The sequence below is a fragment of the Rhineura floridana genome, chromosome 8, assembly GCF_030035675.1.
Source record: "Rhineura floridana isolate rRhiFlo1 chromosome 8, rRhiFlo1.hap2, whole genome shotgun sequence".
Taxonomy (NCBI): Eukaryota; Metazoa; Chordata; class Lepidosauria; order Squamata; family Rhineuridae; genus Rhineura; species Rhineura floridana.
The window spans coordinates 123694852-123716873 of NC_084487.1; the positions used below are offsets into that span (position 1 = coordinate 123694852).

Sequence of the window (22022 nt, forward strand, 5' to 3'; positions counted from 1 at the left end):
GTTACACTCCCTCTGTCTTTCTCCCGACAGAGGTCATCATACAGGGCGACCAAGGCTGTTTCTGTACCAAACCCCTGCTGAAAGCCCGATTGAAATTGGTCCAGATAATCAGTTTCATCCAAGAGTGCCTGGAGCTGGCTAGCGACCACACGCCCTAGAACCTTGCCCAGGAATGGAACATTTGCTACCGGTCTATAGTTGTCAAGGTTTTCAGGGTCCAAGAAGGGTTTTTTTAGGAGCGGTCTCACCACCGCCTGTTTCAGGCAGGGTGGTACCACTCCCTCTCGTAAAGAGGCATTGATCACCTCCTTGGCCCATCCGGCTGTTCCATTCCTGCTAGCTTTTATTAGCCACGAGGGGCAAGGATCCAGAGCAGACGTGGTCACCCGCACCTGTCCAAACACCTTGTCCACATCCTCGAGCTGTACCAACTGAAATTCATCCAATAAAACAGGACAGGACTGTGCTCCGGACACCTCATTAGGTTCATCTGCTACAATGTTGGAGTCAAGGTCCCGGCGGATGTTCGTGATCTTATCTTGGAAGTGTCTCGCAAACTCATTACAGCAGGGTGTTGATGGTGTTATTGCGTTCTGAGGACCAGAGTGTAAAAGTCCCCGAACAACTTTATAAAGTTCCGCTGGGTGGTTAGAAGATGACTGAATAGAGGCAGCAAAGTACTGCTTCTTCGCTGCCCTCACCGCCTTCACATAGAGCTTAGTAGAGACATTCACAAGTGCAAGATTACAGCCGTCGGGAGTTCGCCTCCATTTGCACTTAAGCCGTCTCCTTTCTTGCTTCATCACTCTTAGCTCCGGGGTAAACCACGGAGCCAATTGAGCTCTGCAGAGGAGAGGGCGCACCGGGGCAATCGTGTCAACTGCCTTTCTGTATTCCACAGATTGACCAGGGTTTCGACAGGAGCGTCAGTTTTATCAGCCGGAAAACTCCCCAGAGCCTTCTGAAAACCCTCAGGATTCATTAGTCTCCGAGGACAGACCATCTTAATTGGTCCTCCACCCTTGCAGAGGGGAGAAAACACTGTGAGTCTAAACCTCAATAGGCAATGATCTGTCCATGACAAAGGAATAGATGTAAAATCCCTCACTCCCAGATCACCATCCCCTAATCCAGTGGCAAAAATCAAGTCTAGAGTGTGCCCCGAAATATGCGTAGGGCCAGTAACAAATTGAGACAGCCCCATGGCTGTCATGGAGGCTATGAAGTCCTGGGCTGCCCCAGACAAAGCGGTCTCGGCATGAATTTTGAGATCCCCCAATACCAAAAATTTGGGGGATTGCAACACCAACCCCGCAACCACCTCCATCAGCTCAGTTAGGGAGGCTGTTGGGCAGCAGGGTGGACAGTACACCAACAGTATTCCCAGTCTGTCTCGCTGACCCAACGCAATGTGAAGGCACTCCAGACCATTAGCCACCTGGATAGGGTGCCTAACAAGAGGGATAGAACTTCTATAGACCACAGCGATTCCCCCTCCCCGACCCTCGGATCTACCCAGATGCTGAACCGAGTACCCAGGTGGGCACAGCTGGGAGAGATTAATGCCTCCCAGATCGCTCACCCAGGTCTCAGTAATAAACACCAGATCGGCCGCCTCATCCACAATTAAATCATGGATGAGGGAGGTTTTATTGTTTACCGATCTGGCATTAAGAAGCAGCAACTGGAGATCCGAGAGTTGGCTGATAGAACTACCAGCAATCCTGTGGATGTGGGGAGGACCGGAACACGGCACAACCACCAGTTGTCTGGGCCGAGTTCCCCTCAACTGGCATGTCCTCCTCACAACACCATACCCCCCATTACCCGTCACTACGCTAACAGGGGCCCCCTCTGGTACTCCCTCCCAATACCCTATCCTCCCGCCCAGGCACATAATAAAAATGAAATGAAATGAAAAATAAAAACAACAAAACTCACAATCTGTACACAATCACACCCTCATACATACAAACCACTCACTCATCCAGACATACACTCATATAAACACTCACTCATCCACTTCAAACCCACACAGTAGACACAGTCCCGCACTCTTAGACACAGTCACGCCACCTTTGAAAGTCCAGATGATAACAATGAGGTAGAGGCGAGGGTCGCTTAGGCAAAGCGCAACCCGCAGCGGCAGAGATGGAAGACACGCCAGCAGCAGGAGAGTGCCAGCCACAGCTAGATGAAACATAAGCGTCAATAGGAAAGAGGCGCAGCAGCAGCAGCGGTAGAGGGCATGACCACACCCACGATGGAAGCACAAGCCGCGACAACAACCACGGGAAGGAAAACCCGGTCCCGACGACAGCCGGCCACAACCCCCGCAAGCAGCAGGTGACCCAATCCATGCCAAGCAGAAGGCGGAGCGGCAGACACAGCAAGTTCACAGCAGCGCGACGAAGACAGCGCCAGAAGCACAGCGACAGCGAGGCCAGCAAAAAGCGCCGCAATGGCAGAAACAAAGATCGCAGGAGAGAGCACAGCGCTGGAGGAAACAGAGCAAGCGACACCGCCAGACAACCGCAGACAGAACCCACACAAGCCGCAACAAAAACCAGCAGCGGCAACAGCAGGTTTTGAGTTCCGGTTCCAGTTGGAGCAGGCGAGACTTTCTTTTGGCTCAGTTTGTATCTTACTTTTCTATTTTCCTATTCATTCCTCCTAACTAACTACTCCAGCTTTAGTTTCATTTCTAGTTCTGGAGCTCTTTTTTTTTTTTTTTAATTGAAGAGAAAGAGCCAAAAGGAACAGCAATTACAAAGCGGTCTTCTGCCGACGAGTGTTTGTCTCCGGCAGCTTGAATCAACTCACTTAACTATATTTTTTCCTGTCCTTAAACATCATTGCCAAGAATGGTGCTTACAAGGAATGAGAGGAAAGCTTTAGGTCTTCCTCCCCCTTCTAAGAGCTTGCCAGGAAAAGATAAGTTAAAGATGAAACGAAAAGAAACACGGCCGAGTCTCTCTCCCTCCTCACAACAACTTGATACATCTCATCCTATGTTAAAGGGGCAGCAGAAAATAACAGACTTTTTTACTCCTGCCCCTTCTTATTCTCCTGACAAGGACAGTTGGCTAGCCCCTTCTACACCTACTGACTGGCACCTGCCACTTAAAGGAGTGTTTTATAACCCTAAGCACGATCAGCCAGCCATGAATCTGGCTGACGAACTAGCGCAGGCTGAAAACTCTACTTCAATTGAAGACCTGGCATCATATAAAAGAACAAATAGCCTTGGAAGACCTCCAGATATCCCCATACAAAATTATGCTGGTGGCACTTGCCATCATGAAGATACAGCTATTCCGTACTCTCCACATTTACAACAGATTAACAAATCCCTTCTCTCAACTGAGGAGGGAAAGCCTAGCAGTAATACACAGATTCAGTGTGAGGTTACAACCTCTAGTCATCTTCTCTCAGTGGACGAATTAAAGGACTTCCCCCTAAAAGGCTGGCTGCTCATGCTGACAACGGACTTGGAGTGTCTAAAAGCCTATATGAACGAATGAAATTCCTTATTAACCACATTAGTCACTTCCTGCGGCATTACACAGAATTCTGACTCGGTTACCCTACAGGGGAACCAGGCAAAGTCTGGTGCTATTATGAAGCGTAACCAACAAAAAACCTCCAAGAAAAAAAAGAGACGCCCGGCTTTCCATCTAAAAAAAAGTAAAAATATGAAGACTCAAAAATCTTCCCAGAAATCTGGGATGAATTTTAAGAGACTCTTTAATTTGTTAGAAATTCCATCTGAGACGAGAGTCTCTAAAGCAAATATACCCCATGCAAAACATCCAAATAAAAAACACTCAAAAGTACTCAAAGAAGCAGAAACAATTGATGATACAATTTCGGCTTCGATTTTACCTCTCCCCTTCAAGTCTAGCCGTCCACAGCATCGATAGTATAAACTGTTGCGTGTGTGCGTGTATAGATCATACAAGGATGGAATCCAAGAGTCTCATAGAACAGGAATAAGCCAGGCAGGCAAGTTTCTTGTAAGAGTCTTTACTAGGCAAAGACATTAGACACAGTTCTCTTCACAGACAGCTTTTCCCCCACACTGAGCTTTTCCAAGCATCCCACCTTATCAGGCTTCCCAGCCAGCTACTGACCTTGGCAAACTTGGCGCTCTGTTCTCACAGCTTAACCCTTCTGCTTCAGGTTTCACTCTCTTTGCTAAACACCCTGTCTGTGAGTCTCACAGCCTGCTTCACTGACCAACAGCCCCCACCTGAGACAACTTCATTGTTCATTATTACGTTTCTACAATATTAACTTTTCATTACAATACATATCAGTACATAGTTTGTTTTCTTACAGTTTCTATTTACATTTTTCAATTCAGTTCAGTTTCTTTATTTCTTTATTCACACAGGTTTCACAGAGTCATTTTTGTTCACTTTTATTTGATAATACATTTATATTTCATTCCTCAACACAAAACTTCCACATTAGATCCATTGTTTCTTTATCTATTGGTCCTTCTTTTTTCCATTCTAATGGATATTTATCTGTTTCATTATTCTGTTGTGTAACATTAAATGTGAATCTCTGAGGTGGTTGACCTTTCATTTTTCTTTCTGATCTCCTAACATTATCTATTTCCATTTCTTCCTCACTTTCAATTTTACTTGGACCTGCACCTGTTCCTGCACTGGTACTTGGCATTTCTGTATCTTGCATTGCCATGTCTTCACCTCTCAGCCTTTTTACAGTACGTTTGCCACCGTGTATTAGATCAGTCAATGCAGTTCTTAATGGAATTTGCTGCCCAAAAGGAACATCTGCTGCTTCCTGCTTGCTTGCACTATCTAGGATAACTGTTTGACTGTCTCTCCAAGTATTTTCGATATTACGCAAAAAGAATGTATGTGTTTTTGCTGAGCTTTTCTACAGTGCAGCGCTCGGCTGCGGCTCCTAGCTCCTCCCCAGGAATGCTGCCCCCAAGGGAAGCAAGCAGCTCTTGGCTCGGGTAGGGAATGTGGGCAAAGAGCCCTGCATGCTGCTGTGCCTGAGGGATCCAGGCAATTCTGTGAGGTATTGGGGAGGGTTAGAGAGAGAATGGGGCAAGCCATCGTCATGTCGACTTTGCATGGGGTTAACGTGCTGATTTTTAAAAGGGATTTTAAAAAAAATCTCCCCTCTGAAATTGACAAGAGAGCAGGGAACAGGCTAGTCAGTTTCACGCGAAGGCTGCTCAAAGCATCCCTGCAGATGATGAGGGTGCCCTAGTTACACAACTCGCTCCCCCCACCCATAAATCCATATTAAAATTGCAGAAAAGAGCCCTGTGCGCTGCCGTGCAAAGCTGCGCTGAAGCGGCCAGCACAGGCTTTGCAGTGTTCCCACTGATAAAAGAAACGTGCAAACCACTTATATGCCAATAATACCTGTATTTCTTTTTTTTTTTTTTTCAATAATTTTTATTCAGATTTTCATAAAACATACAAGACGAAATCATAAAACATTCAAAGACAAAAAACAAAATCAAAAATAGTTAAACAAAAAGAAAAAAAGAAAAAAAAAACAAAAATAAAAAATAAAGAGTAAAATATTGACTTCCCATTTGTCAAAGATCAAATCAGTTATAAGTCTATAATATATAACAATCCTGTCTCTTAAGTCATATTATAAAATCACTTTCCTCCAGTAGTTATCTTACTTAATCATCAAATCTCATAAACATTACTTTATTCTTTCCACAAAAAGTCAAAGAGAGGTTTCAATTCTTTAAGAAATATATCTATCAATTTTTTTTTCCAGATAAGCATATCGATTAATCCATCTCATTACTAATTATGATAATCTTATTGTCATAACCATAGTCAAAATAAACATTTCAATTAATCCATCACATCAGAATCTGTTAGGTTCAGTAATTTCAGTAGCCATTGTTCTATTATCCCTATTAGTTCCATTTTCCATCTTCCATCTTCAGTAGTCTTGTTAAGTCCAGTAATTTCAGTATCCAATCTTCCATTATCAGTATTCCATAATAATCTTGCTGTCAAAGCCATAGTCATATAGTAAGAGTCTGATGGGAATTACCTCTATCCCAAATATTTTCTTGCCATCCATTCTGAATAGGTTGCTGAAATACTGCTGTAAAATCATATCTCTGTTCTTTTTTTCAAAATACACTGGGTCATCTCTTGAAAGTTTTTCCATTGTCACATGGCTGCAGTTAATTCCATAGATTTTCTCTATATTGGGCTCCATCACATCATTCCAGTCCAGAAGATTATCCATGCCATTGATAACTTTATCTCTAGAATCTTCATTAATTTCTTCAGAGATAACATTGAGTTCCAAACAATAGATTTTATTTCTAAAGTCCATAGACTCCAAATCTTGTTCCTGTTCCACGTTTGTTCCAATCTCCGGGATCTCCTCTCTCACAGGGACCCCTGTTCCAGTCTCCAGGGTCTCCTCTCTCACAGGGACCCCTGTTCCAGTCTCCAGGGTCTCCTCTCTCACAAGGACCCCTATGTCTTTAATCTCCTGTGTCTCCAAACAATAGATTTTGTTTCTAAAGTCCATAGACTCCAAATCTTTTTCCTGTTCCACGTTTGTTCCAATCTCCAGGGTCACCTCTCTCACAGGGACCCCTATATCTTTAATCTCCTGCTTCATTTTACTCAATTCAATTTTCAGCTCCTTACAACCCTGTCGCAGGTTTTGTTTCGTTATCTCAATCTCATCCATTATTTTCTGAAACATAGTTATTTCCAGATTCTCAGCCACTTTCTTAATTGCCATTTTAAAAGAAAAATATAGGAAAACCACTTCTTATTTCAGCAACAATTGGGTTAATACTCCAAACTTGGTGACATCACAGTATAAACAGAGCAGACAGCCTTATCTCTCCATGCTTAAGTAAACAAAATGCAGTTCCCAGGATCGAAACAATTAATGGCGGTCGTCAGGAAACAGATTCGTCAAAATAAAATAGACCAAAAAGAGAGTAGTCTCAGACAATATAATATTCTTCAAAATAAAAATCTGGAATAGAAATCCCTCTTCTGTGTATATCTTTAGAATGCAAATCCAGGACAGCTTTTTGCAACAAAAACAGAGATAAGCTATTAATTAGTGAGTAGCAGAGAGAAGTTATGGCTCCCCAGTGAGATGTCAAAAACCGATCAATCTGGCAAATCTCTTTTAAACAGCAACAATTTAAGTCAAGTAAAAGAAAAATATAGAAAGAAGGGTGCTTGCCTGTTAGTGCGTTCTCTCTTAGAAGATAAGATGAACGTTCGCTTTATCAGATAGAGCTTGTTGTTGAAAATCCGTCCCACCTTCGTCGGCTGGACCTCGTCCCATAAATTAATGAGATCTGGTCGTCCCAACAAAAATAGGCTTTGAGGTTAATCTCTTCGTTTCTCCCTACCCGGGAGAAGTTTAATCAGTCAAAAAAAAAAAAAATCTGACTGATATATCTGAATAAGCTTCTTTTGAGGCAGGAGCCCGTCTCAAAAGCAGGCACAGGCTAAGTCACCCTTCCCGGAAGTCAATAATACCTGTATTTCTGTTAGTTTGTATTTGCGATATTTCGCAAAATCGACTGTATGCATTTCCACCTTTACGCATATTAATGTTTCTGGAGATACCATGGCTGGCAATTCCACTTGAGGAATACCCCACTGTACGGACCTTCACTTAACGTACACAAATCAGCTGGGAGGCACGATCGCGATCAGCTGAGAGGCATGGCAGCGCAGCAGCAGAGGATTTAGCGCGTGGGGGTGGAAATAAACTCGATCGCGCCACCGCAAATCAGCTGGGAGGCACGATCAGCTGGGAGGCGCGGCAGTGCAGCAGCAGTGGCTTTAGCTCGGGGCTTTGAGGCTCCGCATGAAGGAGAGGTAAAAAAAGTTTTAAAAGGTAGTGCTTCACTTTAAGTACATTTTCGGTTTATGTACTTGCTCTGGTCCCATTGAGTACATTAGGCCTTTGGAACTGAAAGTTTTAAGGGTAGTGACTGAAGAGGATGCTGTATGTTATTGTTTTGCCTGTATGTTCCTAAACTGGGTTGCAGTATTTTAAGAGTAATTGGTTTTAACATCTTAGTAGTTTAATCCTGTTTAAATGCTGATTTTATATGTGTATATGTTTTATATTTTTATAGGTTCTTAATGATGTGTACTTGTTTTTATCTGGAAGCCGCCTTGAGTTCCAGTTTGGAAAAAGGGTGGGGTATAAATAATAATAATAATAATAATAATGATGATGATGATGATGATGATGATGATGCGAGGTATTCCTGTGCCATTATTTCCTGTATCTGCACAGTAGAAGTTGTAAAACAGTGCCTCCAATACCCATCTCACCAAGTTGACTGAGAAGGATACGATGATCAATGGTATCAAAAGCCTCTGAGAGATCAAGTAAGAATAACAGGGTCACACTCCCCTGTCTTTCTCCCTATAAAGGTCATCTTTCGGGTGACCAAGGCTGATTCAGTCCCATAACCAGGCCTGAGCACAAATTGGAATGGGTCAAGATAATCTGTTTCATCCAAGAGTACTTGAAATTGCTGTGCCACAACCCTCTCAATCACCTTCCTTAAAAAGGGAGTATTTGAGATCAAGTGGTGGTTGTTACATACCAATTGGTCCAGGGTGGGCTTTTTCAGGAGCAGTCGGATCACTGCCTCTTTCAGGGTGGCTGGGACCACTCCCTCTTGCAAAGACACATTGACCACACCCTGGATCCACTCAGACATACTGCCTTGGCAAGCTTTAATAAGCCAAGAAGGGCAAGGATTGAGAGGTTGTCGCAACATCTTCACATCATCGCACATCACTTGTCCGCATCATCAAGCTGCAACCACTGAAACTGATCCCAAAAAGCTGCAGCAGACATTGTAAGGAACACCTCACTGGGGACTATGGTAGAAGTAGATGGGGCATCAAAATTGCTACAGAGGTGAGCAACTTTACCCTCGAAGTGCCTTGCAAACAATTCAGTTACCAATGATACTCTCTCTTGCACACTGGGTCTCATATAGAAGGCTCAGGATCCTGGAATTTCAGGTTGGTATGGTAAGTGGCAGCTGTGCTTTGCATATCACCATCTGGTGAGCCAAATATTACTAGGGAAAAACACATGGAATTTGGTACTGGGTACTAAATTCAGCAAGAGCGGCTTGCACAGCAGGACAGAGCCGCAGCAGTAGTCTCTGGCATACAGTGTTGTTGCTACTTACTGGGATGGAGAGGAGCAAGAGACATGCAGCCCCAAGAAGCATGGCTGTCAATGCCATGACAGCTGCAAAAGTATTATTGAAAGTATTTGAAGTATTTTTACTATACCAGGCAATTGGTTCATTTGGTCCAGTATCTTCTCCTCTCATTGGAAGCACCTCCCACATGCGAATCTGTTGCTACCAGGGGGTTGAACTGAGACTTTTCACATGCAAAGCATGTGCTCTGCCACAAATTATGCCCCCTGCCTAGAGCTCCCTGGACAATGCAGTGGGAAACCACAAATGTCACAGTAAGATTTCGATTGGTCAGTCCCCTACATTGTTCTTTGCTCCAACCCATGGCTAGCAAAAGCGGAATAAATTCTGCACAGAAATAAATATCTGACTAATTTATACCAGGTTGCCTATTTTGGTCTTCAGTGGCACAAAAACTTGAATTACCTCGGTGGAAAGTTCAACCTCAAGGGACTCAGCCTTGTCAAAATTAAAATGGCCAGTGGATATGGGAAATTCTTCCCTCTGTCCACATTCAAGTTATGTTCAGAGAAACTTGCACCAGCCAACATGGATGGTTGGACTGTTAATTAGTACCGAAGACAGCCCAATCAATTATTCAGTGTCATTTGTACGTCATTATTATTCAGTGACATTATTCAGTGTCATTTGTATGTCATTATTATCAATGTCAGAATGAACTATCTCTGGTAGCTTGGCAAGTGTACATGCATTCAATATTTATAAATATTTGTCAAGCATTGAAAAATCTATGAACAATAAAGGCAAATGCCACTATGTAGCACAATTCATTGTATTGTCAAGCTGGAGTCAATGAGAGTCTCTTCTTTGACATTGTCAGCGAACACACAACTATCAATCATTCTGGTTTATGCTGGCTTATGATACAGTCCACTTTGACTGAATTCCTCATGCCTTCTTCCCACATTGCTCCAGTAAGATGTGTAACCACTAGGGATTGGCAAGAAATTCAATTCAGTTTGCGTTTCAAGCCATATCTATCAAATCTGCACTTTCCAAAACAATACGAGAACTGGAATGCACCAATTCTTCAAAATTTGCACTTATTGTAATTTTGCAATTCAGTTCGCCAGCCAATGTTTGTAAAAATGCATATGTTAGGGGGAAATGTGCATAATTTTTCTTTTTGTTATGTGCCTTCAAGTTGATTATGACTTATGGTGACCCTATGAATCAGCGATCTCCAACAGCATCTGTCGTGAACCACCCTGTTCAGATCTTGTAAGTTCAGGTCTGTGGCTTCCTTTATAGAATCAATCAATCGCTTATTTGGCCTTCCTCTTTTTCTACTCCTTTCTGTTTTTCCCACCATTATTGTCTTTTCTAGTGAATCATGTCTTCTCATTTTGTGTCCAAACTATGAATATACGAGTGAAAATATCAAAAATGCATTATATGACATGAAATGTTTTGCAAAAATGTGTACATTACAAAACTGCTTACAAAAATGTGTTTTTAAGGAGAAATTCATACTAAAATGCTGGAGAATTTTCATGAGGATTTTTAAAAAATAAAATCACAAATTGCTGCAGATTTGTGGAAAATTGAATTTAAGACGGAAAAAATGAAAAACAGAGAGAACTGAAATTGACAGATGTTTACATCCCTAGTATTCACTAAGCAGTGGTTCCTATCCACTCAAACATGAAAGGCAAGGAAGAAAATCACTGGGCAAAGCCAGTGCCAAAGGGTGGCCAGGACAGGCCCTGGCTGAGGGCCCCTGCAGCCCAGAGGGGCCCCTGAAGGGCCCCTCACTAGTGTGAGAGAATAGCACTCCCCTTCCACAATCAGCCACAGATCACAGGGACAGAGCGTCCAGACAGCCCACCCGTTCACTCGCTCCACCTACCTCTCTCCTGTCTTCTGCTGGCGTGCGTGGGCCTGCCATCAACTAAGAGGGCAGCAGAGGCTTCTTTAAGGGGCTGATGCCCCTAATGCCATCTTGGTTGATGGCAGGCATGTGCACGCACGTAGTGTACCATGCATGCATGCCATCAGCCAAGATGGCGATGGGGACATCAGTCCCTTAGAGAAGCCTCTGCCGCCATCTTGGCTGATGGAAGCCCTGCACACGCAGCACGCACAGCAGCAGAAGACGGGAGAGAGATAGGTGGAACAGGCAGTCATGCTCACACCAGCCCTGTCACTAGGGTTCTGTGATGCACATGCCATGCAACACAACATAGAAAGATGTCACCATAATGTATTTCCTATACAGTCTGGACCAGCTAAACATTATCTAAATAAGTCGAACTAATCTGCTAAAATACAAGAATGGATCTAGACCACCCATTGAAATCAATGTGAAAATTTAGTAATGTCATCAATTTCAGTGGGCCCAAAGTGTGACTGATTTAGTCTGAATGCAACTCCCTGAGTACAGTGCTTTCAAGACTACGCTCTACGGAAATTACTAATAAGTAAATGTAGTGTAGCCAGACAAAACAGGCTAAATCTATTAGATCAAGAATTCTCAAACAGTGGTCCTGGGACCACCAGTGGGCCACAGGGCACTTTCAGATGGGTCTCAGTGCCTTAGCCTACCCAGTGCCTCCTCATTTACCCATCTTGACCTCTGGCTGTGCCATAGCCTTTTGATTGGATCAATGCCAGCACCACCAACTCCCTTCATGCTGAATAAAGGTGGTCAGGACACTGTGAGTAAAGAGGGGGGTGGGAGGAAATAAATTACAGAGATAAATATTAATGTTAAATATTTTAATAATAAAAAACTAGAAATAGAAAGGAAGGGGATAAGGCTGAAAAGTTGTTACAGGAGGAAGAAGTAAATGTAAAAGGAACAGGGAAATGAGATGAAAGAAATCAGCAGTTTGGGGGGATAAGGTACAAGAAGCATAAAAGGAGAAGGGGAGGAGAAATTACAAGATATGAGTAAATATCCTTTGAGATGTATGTGGTGTAGGTGGAGGATGTAAAAGAAAGAGCCTTCTCCTCTGGATTAGCAAGTTCTACCTAAAATGGGGAACAATATTGCAGTGGCAAATTCAGAAGTGCAGGGTCCCTTCATGGTAGTCACACCACACCCCCTCACAGCCACACCCCCATTCCACTTTCCTTTGCTCTCTCTGTCATCACATGAGTCCACAGTCCACTACAACAGACATCACTAGGAGCCAGTCAACCTTGACTTTACTTATTGGCTACAAACCTAAAAGGGCAACCAGCTACGAGTTTATTTAACAGAAGTTGTGGGGGGATGGCTGATGTTTTGGTGTATATCTCTTGAACCAGACACCTAGGAACTTTTTTTAAAAAATGAAAACTAAAAGTCCGGGGATTGGGGTGACTCACCTGGGGACCCAGAGAGGACCCCCAAAATCCAGAGTCTCCAGGAGAAAACTGAAGACCTGGCAACCCTAGAGCCACATCATCTGTATATAGCAGCACAGGAGCCCTTAACATTTCACACTCAGGGAGGGGGAAATTGGGTGTATTTAATTCTCCTTCTCATTATCATGAATATAGAAAATGAACAGGCAACCCTGCTTGATTCCTCTAGTGGTTGCAACTTTTTGTTATCTGTCCCTCCAATCTTTTTTTATCTCTCAGTAGAGCCAGTGTGGTGTAGTGGTTAGAGTGTTGGACTATGACCTGGGAAACCAGGGTTCGAATCCCCACACAGCCGTGAAGCTCACTGGGTGACCTTGGGTCAGTCACTGCCTCTCAGCCTCAGAGGAAGGCAATGGTAAACCCCCTCTGAATACCACTTACCATGAAAACCCTATTCCTAGGGTCGCCATAAGTCGGAATCGACTTGAAGGCAGTCCATTTCTATTTTCACTGTGTTGGTATCTGTGGGTTATAAGTAAGAACTGGATTCCTGAAATGTATGCCATAGTTAGTCTAGTAAAGACCACAAAAACCATGTTGTCCAGCTCTCTGCACACAGAGAGCAGATGATGTAAACAAAGCATTGGTTTTATAGAATTGGCCCCACCTGGTAGGCTGAGAGACCAAAAAACTGGGTTATAAGTGAAAGTAAGGTGGATCACCAGGAGCACCTCTACTATTTTCCTTTTGGTTTAATTATATTTTTAAGGTGAATGAGAGAAGATGACGTGGTAAGATGGGTGGGGCAGTGGAAGAGCTAAAGAGAAAGGAACAGTTAAATGAGGCAAGGACATGCATTAAAATAATAAAAACAAATCCATGTGGCAGGTTGGGGGTTAAAGTTAGTGCCAGTCTAGTTTATAGAGCTTTGTCTTTTGGAAGCCAGCTCGTTTTTATCTTATAGATTCCTGTAATTCCCCTCAGTCTTACCTGATAGAAACTGACTATATACCTTAGAGTTACACCTAGAAGATAGATTGGCCTATACTTTGGGGGGGGGGGTCTGTTTTGCAACCTTTTGAAATATTGGGATCATTATGCTTAGCTTCCATAATTGACCAATATATGTGTGAAATGATTTACCTAAAAGGCAGGTCTACTAGTATAGACTAGACTTATACTATTCTGGAGAAAGTTTGTCCTCACCGGGGGCCTTACCTCTTAATTTCAATATATTTTCAGCTAAGAGACACTATGCTGGCACATTTTCCAAAACAAAATGATCTTTGAATAGAATGTTCAGGACTGATGAATATTAAAAATATCATTGACATATTGTTCCCAGTAGCAAGCTTGGATGGAAAATTTTATCTCATGCAGACCACATGGATCTCCCCCCTCCCAATTCTACTTGTTTCTTTCATTTAATGACAAGCCCAAATCAGACCATATTTCAAAATAAAATTCCATTCTCTTAAGGAGCTTCATATAAGCTGTTTGTTCTACGAACAGTTTTTTATGTAGCCGTTGATGCGCTACTTGCTCTCAATCATCCAACACAGGGGTCCTCAGACTTTCTCTCCAAAGGGCACACTTGAGAGGGCTGAAAATTACTGAAGCTCATCAGTCACAATATGGTGGGACAGCCAGTTAAAAAGTTTTCCCTTGATTGTCCAACAGAAATAAAAATCTAAAGGCTAGGAACAAAACTAGGAGGAAGGACTCTCAAACACACCCTATAGTATTTCTTTTCTTTCTGTCCTTCCTTAAACTTGTAGTATGGACAAGTTTATTTTTCAGGTGGAATCTAAAACTGAGATACCTAATACAGCATCAAAGCCAATTTCAGGAGCTCACTGTCTTTAAAAAAGTAGTTCAGTTCATGAAGAATCAGAACACAGGGACAGACCACAGGTGAAAGGGGACTGTAGCTATAGGCAAACTCAAGCTTTTGAGTCTGGTATTCCTGGGGATTTCTCAAAAAAGGGCGAGACAATTCAACCGATTAAACTTTCTTCATGTACTTTTATACACTCTCTGGATGGAGAAGGAGTGAGCAGGAAAGTCACTGCCTTTCCCTTCCCCTGGTCTGGCCCTCATATTCTCTTCACCGGGGGGGAGGATTGGCTGGCACTATGCATCTCCCCCGCCCATGCCCCACCTAGAAATGTGGCTGCTCCACCTAACCAGGAAGGCTGGCTACAGGGCTGTACCCTGTCAAAATAGTATGACTGTGTATGCTTTTTCTAAAAAATATAAACTGTTCAGAAAAAAACACCCAGAAAAGATCATTACCATATGTTCAAAAAAAGTCATACCCTTGAACAGATGTTTCTTTAACTGAAAAATCTTTAATTAGGGTGCATTTCCAGGCAGCAGCTGTTGGAAAGGAGGTATTCTGGAGTTCAGATAATTGTGTGTGTGTAATGTGTATGTGTAAATAGCACCAACTTGTTTTCAGCTGCCCATATCACGACAGCCCTAGAGAAGACTTTATGTCTAGACCTTTTACTGGACAAACATGGTCCGAAGATGCTCAAAGCAAGTCTGTTTTTTCCTATGCGACTCAGCCAAATTTGCCTCCTACAAGACAATTTCATTTGCCTGGAGCTGGTGGGAAAAGTAGAATGTTAATGTAGCTGCTGTACTGCACCTTGGAGATTGTGTGATATCTGTTGTTATGGAGATACCCAATGATCTTCTTTGCTGTAGTAACCACCCTTCCTGCTGCTTTTTGTAATCATAGTGATATCAGTGGTTATATTCATTTAATGATTCCTCATTGTGTAACCTTTTGGTTTCTACACCCAGCTAACTAGAAACTACTAAATCCTCCTGCTGGAGAATCAGTGTGGTGTACTGGATAGGGTGAGACTTCAAATCCCAACAAGCCTTTTAAGTAGAGACCTTAACCCAGTCTACATGTGTATTGGAATTGTTTTTAAATATGTTTTTAAATATGTTTTTTGTGTTTTGTTTTTTGCTTGCCACCCTGGGCTCCTTCTGAGAGGAAGGGTGGGATATAAATAAATAAATAAACTCAGGTATAAAATTCATTTAGAATTATTTGTTCTATTATTATTTTCAGTTACAGTATTTATAGACTACTGCTACCTGATAGCAAATAGTTCTTAACACAGCTTACAACATGAAACAAACATTCAGTAACTATAGTACAGTAGTAATAATAATAATTTAATGCAGAATAAAACTTGAAATGCCAATAATAAAAAGTGGATTAAAGCAGATTTAATAGGTTAAAAGAGATTTTAATGACCTGGGAAAATAAAAAGATCTTAGCCTGATGCAAAATGATAATGAAGTAGGTACTAGACCAGGATATTCCGTAAACAAGGTGCCATTATTACGAGCAGCCATCCTGCCAAAGCACTCAGATAACAGCCTCTGAAGAAAATATCAAGGTTTGAGTGGTACAAGTGGGGAAGTGCAATCCTTTAGGTACCCCATCCCTAAGTTTCTTAGATCAAAACCAGCACAAGAAACCAGTGGAGATGACAAGGCATAATGTGTTTATATTGTCCAGTCCCAGTGAGCAATCCCACAACCTGTTACCCCCAGAGCCACCTCCATTGGAAGGTTCAGAAACAGGTCCACCCCAGCCAATCTCAAGAGCAGGCAACCCTTTTAATGCTTTGACTCTGAGCCATTCAGACCTTTTACATCAGTGCCAACATCTTGAATTGGACCCAATAGGTCACAGGCAGTCAGTGCATTGCTTTCAGGATCAGGAACATATTGTCCCAGCATGCTATCCTGCCAGTCATCTGTATTCTATACCAGCTGCAGCTTCCAGACCATATTCAAGGGCATTCCTACACAGATTGCATTGCAGTAGCCCAAACATGAGGTTATAGAGCATGGATAACTGAGGCTATTTGATGCTCCTAGAGATACAGCTAGCACTAGCTTTTCATCTGTTGCCTTTCTGGATGTACAATGATCTTAGGGCACATGATTCTGCCACTTTACTGAAACAAAGAACATTTGTCTGGTTAGTACCTAGATGGGAAACCACCTTGCAACCCCAAACACACAGCTTTGAGTTCCATAATGGAAGAACTCCAGGATATAAATATAATAAAATAAATTATATTCATGGGAAGTTGATACATGGAGCTGATCCATTTTTATCCCTTTCCCCCAAAAAGGCTTGTGAACTAAGTCAAGAAGATGAGAGACATTGTTTGGGCCAAGGTCATCTAATGAGCTTCATGACCAAGCAAGGATTTAAATCCAGGTCTCACAAGTCTTAGCCCAGCATTCTGTCCATCACACCACACTGGCTCAAGTCATATGTCCATTTGTTTCATTTTGTTCTTCATCCTATCCTGAGGTCCAAGAGTTGGCAAACAGAAATTAATAGGTAAATCATACATACAGAAAAATATAAACCATAGTTGTTATGTCCTTACTTGCTTAATTAATTCCCTGTCATTTTCACGTAAATGTAGCGGATGTCAAGCTGTAGCTGAACAACATCAGACATTTCCTGTTCTGGGTTTTTCTTGTTCTGGAAGATTTGGAAAAAGCTTAAGTCATTCTGCCTACGCCAAATCTCAAAAGAGAACTTGAAAGACTTTTGAGAGTCAAAAAGCAATAGCTTCAGACATCTTAACTTTCAACCTTGGTTCTGAGCTTCTAGAACCTATTACATGTACTATGTTGTGGTCTTTTCAGTGCCACATGGTTTACACCAACTGGTATTCAGAAGCATGCTGCCTCTGACCATGGAGACAGAGTACAGCCATCATGGCTACTAGCCATTTATAGCCTTATCCTCCATGTATTTGTCTAATCCAGAGCTTGGAAAAGTTACTTTTTTGAACTACAACTCCCATCAGCCCCAGCCAACGCCATGCTGGCTGGGGCTGATGGGAGTTGTAGTTCAAAAAAGTAACTTTTCCAAGCTCTGGTCTAATCCTCTTTTAAAGCCATCCAAGTTGAGGTTGAGCCTTGCAGGGGAAGACCAGTAATGGTGGGCAAGCTGTCTTTCAGGAATGCTTGTCGACCATTACTCATCCTGTCAGCGTTTTGGAGGGGCCTTGGGCAAGACACACTCTACAGGTCCCTCCCTCAGCGAGCTTACATCCTCACTGCCATTATCACCAACTGCTCCTCTTTTTCTTCATCTTTGCCTAGCAAGCAAGAAGGTGGTAGCAGAGAACAAACAAGGAGCAAGCAGGCAGTGACATCTTCCCTGCCTTGGCCCAGCGTGCGGCGTGCGGCATTGCGGCAAGAACGACGGTGGCGACTGGGAGGCGCCATGGAAAGCGCCGCGGAGAGAGGCCAGGAAACACTGTGGAGAGCGCCGCGGAGAGCGGCCAGAGATCAGGTGCGGCCTGTGATGACATCGGCCCGGTAGGCGCCCTGATGTCTCTGCGCTGGGACGGCGTTTCCCTGGATGTGGAAGCTGATGAGCTGAGGGCGTGGAGCGGTGGGCCGGGGCGCTACTCGCACGGCCTGCTTGTCCCTCTGTGGTTTGTGCATGGGGGAGAGAGGGGAGAGAGGGGGAGAGAGTCCAGGGTACTCTCAGTGTGATGCGGCGCTCCCTTCGACAGCCACCCCAGCTGCTCCGGAAGAACAGGACCTACGAGGGGAGGAGGCCAACAAAACATTGCAACCCTGATGAGGAGAGGGACTCATTGGACACACTGGGAAGGCGATGAAGGCCAGAAGCCGTGCTGGAGGCCTAGGCGCGACAGGAGACGAACAGCCTATTGCTGACGCAGCAAGAAAGGCGGAAACAATTTACGCTGACTTGTTTGGGGTGGGGGGATTGGCCTAAGTATCAGGCAGGGAGGGGGACATGTGCATATCAGAGAGGGTTACGGTGGGGAGGGTGGGAAGCCACGATATTAAGAGGCTAGGCGGCAGATGCTGGGAAGGTGCAGGTGGCAGGCCACGCCAGATTAGGGGAACAAGGGATAGATGCATTATATCCGTTCCTTGTTCTGGGCCTGCTCATAGCCAGAAGACAACTGGGGGATGCACGACTCCATCCAACCTTCGACTGCTGTTATGTAATGCCAGGTCTGTGGTACAGAAAACAGCACTCATCCATGACATGATCGTGGATGAGAACGCAGACCTGGTGTGTATCACAGAAACCTGGCTGGATGAGGCCTCAGCTCCTGTTCTTGAGGCCATGTGTCCAGCTGGTTTCCGGTACGCGCAGCAGCCGAGGGTTGGTAGGCGGGGAGGGTGAGTGGCAGTCATCTATCGGGAGTCTTTGATCTTTGCCAGACCCCCTCTCCATGAGACCAAGTTTGTTGATTGCATGTACTGGAGGTTGGGCCCAAAGGGCAGTTTAGGGATTCTGCTTGTGCACCGCCCACCCTGCTGCACAGCAGACTCCCTGGCTGAGGTGCTCGAGGTTGTCTCGGGTGTGCGGGTTCTTTCCCCCAGCCTTCTGGTTTTGGGGGACTTCAACCTGCATGCCGAGGCAGCTCTCATAGGAGCGCCTCGGGATTTCTTGGAAACCATGACTTCCTGGGAACTGCACCTTAGTAACACTGAGCCCACCCATTTAGCCGGTCATGCTCTTGACCTTGTGTTTGTCTCTGGAGGGGGAGGAAGTGCTCTGAAAATGGGGGCTGTTTTTTCTAACCCCGTGTCATGGTCAGATCACTATCTGGTAAGTATAGATCTCTCAATGCCACACACCCTCCGCAGGGGACAGGGACCTATTAGGATGGTCCACCCCAGGCGCCTGATGGAGCCTAAGGGATTCCTGAATGCGCTGGGAGATCTGGAGTTGTCTGAAGGTTGTCCGGTCGAAACCCTGGTGATGGAGTGGAATAGGGAGATCACCGGGGCAATAGACCGGGTGGCTCCGAAACGTCCTCTCCCCCTGAATAGAACTCAGATTGCACCCTGGTATACACCACGGTTGCGGGGTCTGAGACAGGAGGTGAGATGACTAGAGCGCCGGTGGCGGAAATCTCGCTCTGAAGACGATCGGACATGGGTGAGAGCAGCAATAGCTGCCTACCAAGTGGCAACAAAGGCAACAAAGAGGGATTTCTTTGCTGCCTCTATTGCATCTGCAGAGTGTCGTCCCAGGAGGTTGTTCCAAGTGGTCCGTAGTCTGGTCGGTCCAGCTGCGCAGGAACCCTTGGAATATTTTAAAACCTCCTGTGACGCATTTGCCAAACACTTTGCTGATAAAATTGAGCGCCTGAAGAGCACGATTCCGTATGCCGTGGATACAGGAAGTGGGCCAGAGTCGGCCAGTTGCATCCTGGTCCGGTGGGATCGGTTTCAGCCTCTTCCCTCTGAGGAAGCGGACAAGGTGTTCTCTACTGTGAGGCCGACCACCTGTCTGTTTGATCCTTGCCCCACATGGCTCATCATGGGCTGCAAAGAGAGACTGAGCGAAGGGATCAAGGCAGTGGTGAATACTTCCTTGGAAGAAGGTGCAATGCCATCAGCCCTCAAGGAGGCGGTAATAAAACCCATTCTGAAAAAGTCCTCCTTGGATCTCCAAGAGTTAAACAACTTTCGCCCAGTCTCTAATTTACCATTCTTGGGCAAGGTGATTGAGCGAGTGGTGGCCAAACAGTTACAGACACACTTGGATGAAGCAGATTATCTAGATCCATTCCAATTGGGCTTCAGGACTGGACATGGAACTGAAACAGCCTTGGTTGCTCTGGTGGATGATTTAAGGAGGGCGTTGGATAGGGGAGAATGTGCTTTCCTCGTCCTTCTGGATCTCTCAGCAGCTTTCGATACCGTCGACCACAGTATCCTTTTAGACCGCCTGGAGGAATTAGGAATAGGGGGCACTGTTCTACGGTGGTTCCGTTCCTATCTCTCAGACAGGCATCAATGGGTAGCATTGGGAGATGAGGTTTCAGACCCTTGGCCTCTCAACTGTGGTGTGCCACAGGGTTCTATCCTCTCCCCCATGCTATTTAACATCTATGTAAAGCCGCTGGGAGCCATCATCAGGAGATTTGGGTTGCAGTGTCACCAATATGCTGATGACACCCAGCTCTATCTCTCTTTCAAGTCCTCACCAGAGTTGGCTGTAGATACCATTTCCAAGTGCCTGGAGTCTGTAAGTGAATGGATGGGAGGTAATAGCTGAAACTGAATCCCGACAAGACCGAGGTGCTGCTCGTGGGAGATAAGAGAAGGTTAGGAGATATTGACCTGGTGTTAAATGGGGTAAGATTGCCCCTGAAGGACCAGGTCTGCAGCCTCGGGGTCATTCTTGACTCCCAGCTGTCCATGGAGGCTCAGGTATTGGCAGTGAGCCGGGCAGCTTGGTATCAACTACATCTAATACAGAGGCTGCGACCCTACCTTCCTGTCCATCTGCTCCCACGGGTGGTACATGCCCTGGTCTCCTCTCGCTTAGACTACTGTAATGCGCTTTATGTTGGGTTACCCTTGAAAACGGTCCGGAAATTACAACTGGTACAGAATGTGGCGGCACGTTTGATTAAGAACAGCCGTCGCCGTGATCACATCACTCCGGTGTTAGAAGATCTACACTGGTTACCAGTCGTTTACCGGGCCCAATTCAAGGTGTTGGTATTAACCTTTAAAGCCCTATACGGTTTTGGCCCAGTTTATCTGAAGGAGCGCCTCCAGCATCACCAAATATGCCGCCTGATGAGATCAGCCTCACAAGACCTTCTCTCGGTCCCGCCAGTTAAAACAGCTAGGCTGGTGCGGACCAGAGAGAGGGCATTTTTTATTGTGGCCCCCACCCTCTGGAACTCCCTGCCCTATGATCTTCACCACGCTTCCTCCCTGCCAAGTTTCTGCCGAGCCTTGAAAACCTGGCTATTCAGGCAGGCATACAGGCCTCCTGGGGTGGACTAGTTTTATCTTGTTACAGTTGTGGGTGGTTTTAGATTAATTATAGTTGAGGTTTCTGGTTTATGCTGTATTTATATGTTGCATTTTATCCTTTTATGTGCGTCGCCTAGAGTGGCCGTTAATTCGGCCAGATAGGCGACTCAGAAATAAAATTTATTATTATTATTATTATCTATTGTTCCTCCTCACTACCACCATTGTCTGGGCCAAAGGGAAAGGCAGGTACACAAGCAGGTTGCAATGGTAAAGAGGAGAAGCACATCCAGGTGGCTCTGGTCAGTCCATCCACTCACCCCATTGGGGCGTGGGTCCTGGGCAAATGCCCTGCCCTGCCAACATTTCATGCCAGCCCTGGATCCTCTTATTAAGGAACCCCTGATAAGAGCATAGTACATGTTTATTGTATAATAGCAATTAGCCATTATACATAATTATGAATTGATCCAACCATTACAAAAATTAGCAATGATAGAACTAGGCACTGCACAAGTCTAAAACAATAGAAAAGTCTAAAACAATAGAGTTAAATGCTTTTCCCATACAATCCTTAAACTTCACAGCATGGATCTGCAAAACATTAACAAGGAATTTGGCAGTTCTGAAAGATACATAT

General features: G+C 44.5%; 1 protein-coding gene across 2 annotated transcripts in view; it reads right to left on the reverse strand.

The window, feature by feature from the left end:
* A4GALT (alpha 1,4-galactosyltransferase (P1PK blood group)) overlaps positions 1–22022 on the reverse strand; it is a 69517-nt gene that overhangs the window by 10044 nt on the left and 37451 nt on the right. The window contains exon 1 of one of the 2 annotated variants that reach the window (XM_061582320.1): positions 3886–4069. The exons of the other annotated variant lie outside the window; for it this stretch is intronic. The gene's annotated coding sequence lies outside the window, so the exon portion shown is untranslated. Of the gene's footprint in view, positions 1–3885; positions 4070–22022 lie in introns of those variants that run through there. 2 annotated transcript variants of the gene reach the window in all.